Source organism: Dromiciops gliroides, chromosome 4, assembly GCF_019393635.1.
Source record: "Dromiciops gliroides isolate mDroGli1 chromosome 4, mDroGli1.pri, whole genome shotgun sequence".
Taxonomy (NCBI): domain Eukaryota; kingdom Metazoa; phylum Chordata; class Mammalia; order Microbiotheria; family Microbiotheriidae; genus Dromiciops; species Dromiciops gliroides.
The window spans coordinates 471,698,108-471,701,908 of NC_057864.1; positions in this window are offsets into that span (position 1 = coordinate 471,698,108).

The following is a 3,801-nucleotide window of genomic DNA, read 5'->3' on the forward strand; positions in this document are numbered from 1 at the left end:
ATAAGAGGGCTATCCTATATTTGATAACATTATTACCTGAAGTGCTTGTACACAGGTTGAGTTTCTTATTACCAACATCTATGTAAACCTAGATATAAGCAAATTACTATTTATAAAGGTGTATAAATAGAAAAATTAGCCAGAACCACTTGAAAAATCTCATTAGAAATGTTAAGGAGTATCTGAAAACACCTAACTTCTGTTATTTTAATAAAAGAAATAACAGTGGGTTTTAGAAACTTACCCTATTTTGGGGGGTACCCCAGAAAGCTATTGGTGGAATGTTATCTAATAGCCCTCCAGTCTTATCCAATATTGTCTTAAGCTGTTATCTTAATTCTTGTCTTAACTAATAAACTAATTGTTCTCTTTGGTGATTCATTTTTTTATTCTTTTTTTCAAAAGCTATATTCAGAGGTTTTCCAGAATGAGCTCTGAGTGGGAACATAACAGGTCAAAGAGACATTTATGGTTGTCACCAAGAAAAGGCATAGTATATGAGAGCCCAGAAGTGGAGGTCCCTGGGTCAGGGCTACAGACATAATGTCTAGACTTCAGGGCTTGGGGAAAGAAGAGAGCCTGTCACACCATATGTCTTGATATCAGTCTGGACACCACTTCAAGGAGAGTGGGTAAAATTTAAACAGGAACATCAATGTCATCAAAGGCCATTCTTTCCTGACACATAGTAAATAGAGCTATGTTGCCAAAGTGTCACCATTTTTGACTCCACCCAAGTAAGTTTCTAGGATCCATTGTCCTTTGCTATGTGTTAGGATGTCTCCAACTTGCTAGCTGCAGTGGGGAAGCTAAGCTGTTCTCTAAGGAAGCAGCAATACTTGAAATCCAACCACTCTGCCCAGCGGTGAGCAATGCCCCTTCCATGGGACTCCTGTGCCACTCAGCAATGGCAAGGAAAACTAAAGGACATGAAGAAATGCCACATTGCCTTTTAGGGGATTAGGACATTCGTTAGCTGCATACTAGAGATAAACCCAGCCACACAGGGACTTTGCAGTTGATTATTAATGACAAAGGGATGAAGGCAAACAGCAGGGTCCCACCTTTCTGTCTTTAATTCCAAAGCAGCAAATGTGGTCTTCAAAAATAATTGATCTTTTTTGTTCACTTTTCTTTTAGAAAAACTTGTGCAAATGAACAGTTTAAGCAGTAAAGCTGCAGGTTCTCGGTCTGGGTGGCTCTTTTATGACTGAGGATGGAGGGTCAGACCTGGGCAGGGCACAAGGGCTCAGTGCTCTGACCAGAAATGCAGGCAGGTCCATCTCTTCTGATGGCATCCGATCTCCCAGAATTCCAGCCTCAAAGAATCACATTTAGTCTGCAGATCACTTATCCCCAGGCGAATCACCAGGTGTGAGTAATGGTCACCAGATACACTAAGTCTGAGGATGCTATCTGTCATGTCCTGGATTAAGGCCAAGGTAAGAAAGCAGACCACATGAGCATGTGGGGCTGACAAAGAGGAGGGAGTCACTCATTACCACCAACCTCTACCTCCTCATGCCATAACTACTACATTTCTTGACTGCTGGTCCCAGGTACTTCCTGGCCATCTCCTCATGCTGCCCATACTCTGGATGGCCATTGGTCTTACCTCCTTCCCACTGCAACCTTGGCCTCTACCTCTGACTCCCTCAACTCTCATAGGAGAATTGTTACCTCGTTTTGCAGGAAATCAGGTCTGCATACCATTTGTCAGACATGTCCTTGCCGTGCCACTCCTCAGGTGCCAACCCCCTCTTCCAGTGCCCCTTTCTATGCTGTCTTCCCTCAATAGAATGTAAGGCTGGGGGGGGGGCAGGAGCAACCCCCAGCACTTAGCACAGTGCCTGATGTAGAGAAAGTGTTTAATAAATGTTTTCATCAGTGTATTTATGTAGCCAACTACTTTCTATCTTTTTGTCCATCTATCTCTATAGAGCGACGGCAGTTTCTATGTCTCTTTCTATCTTTCTATCACCTATCTCTATATCTGTCTTCCTACCTAGCATCTATTTCCACATCTATTTCTATATCCATCTGTCATCTACTTCTATACCTATCTATTTATCTAGCATCTATTTCTATGTCTATCATCTACCTATTTCTACATCTATAAATCATTTATTTCTATGTCTGTCATCTATTTCTATTATCCATCCATCCATCCATCCATCTATCCATCCATCTATCTGCCTACTTGTGACTCCATACCTACTTGCCTTGGAGCATCAGAAGTAGCTTCTTTCCCAGAGGCTCCATCCTGCCTCCCTAGGGGGAAGATCCTCCTACCTATTCCTCGTCTTCATAAGTTCAGGGGTCTTTCTTACCCACTTCCTCCTCAGTGTCATTCTTCCACCTCCCAATTTCCTTTCACAGTACAGGATTTCCTCCTGTTGAGTTAGCATCATTGAGATACTTTCTCCATTCTTTCAAAGATTAATGATAACCAGAAAAATAGAGAGCTGTTTTGTCTGAAGGTGAAAGAGCTAGACCCTTTTACCTTATTCTCCTTATAGAGAGTTATTGTTCTCAGTTCTGGCAGAAACAGCTTTATTGCAGGAGAAATGGATGAGTCAGTCAGTGCTGAAAGCAACAGGTCTTTTTATTTGGAGGGTGACTGGATGGATGGATGGAAGGGAGGAAGGGAGGAAGGAAAGGGGAAGGGAAAGGGAAGGAAACAATTGTTAAGCACCTACCATGTTCCAGGCACTGTGATAAGCACTTAAGAAATCTCTCATTTGAACCTCACAACAACCCTCTGATGTAGATGCTATTATCTCCATTTTATAGTTGAGAAACTGAGTCAGTTCAATGACTTACCCAAGGTCACATAGCTAGTGTATGAGGCTGGATTAGAACTTAGATCTTCCTGACTCTGGGCTCAGCATTCTATATCTACTGTACCACCTAGCTGCCTACAGAAGGGATGGTATCTGAGGTCCCTTATAACTCTGAAATTCTGTGAATATGGTGATTTTAGAACAGAGCGCCAATATGTTAGATCACCAAAGTGGCATGGCGCAATGTAAAGAGTGGTAAGTCAAATAACCAGGGTTTAAATCCTGTCTATAACACTTACTATTTGTGTGACCCTGAGCAAGTCATTTAACTTCCTTGGGCTTCAGTTTCCTCATCAATAAAATAAGGATGTGGGACTAAATGACTCCTAAGAGCTCTTCCAGGTCTAAGTCTATGAGACCGAGGCTCCACAATTGCTACAGCTAGGGACGTGGCCATCTGGAATGCCTTAGATAAGAGAAGAAGAAGGAAGAAAATATTGCTTCTAACCCAATTCAGTGCCTGACTCTCTGGACTTTTTCACCTTGACACCTTCTTCCTACCTTTGTTTTCTGCGTTATCTCCCCCTACAAGAACTTGAGCTCCTTGAGGGCATTTTTGCTTGTATGTATTTGTATTCCTAGTTCTTGGCATAGTTCCTGGCACACAGTAAGTGATTAATAAATGCTTTATCTAATCTAATATCACAGGAGAGGAAAAGAGAAGAGATAGCAGGAAGATAAGATTTCTTAGAGCAAAAATTAAATTACAAATTAAACCAGCCTTATAGAAAAGGAAGCTATGACCACTGTGTAATTTTAAACCAGAGGGAAGAATTGGGAGCCCAAATAGGAAAGACTCTTCCTCTTTCTAAGGCTGGAAGATCTGGTGAACTAAATATGGCATATCTTAAGACTGAAAAAGAGACAGAGTATAGTAAGGATAGTGATGAGAATGGATGCCATGCTGTAGGAGGAACGTGGAAAGCTTAGCCTGGGAAAGAGAAGACTGGTGTGGTTG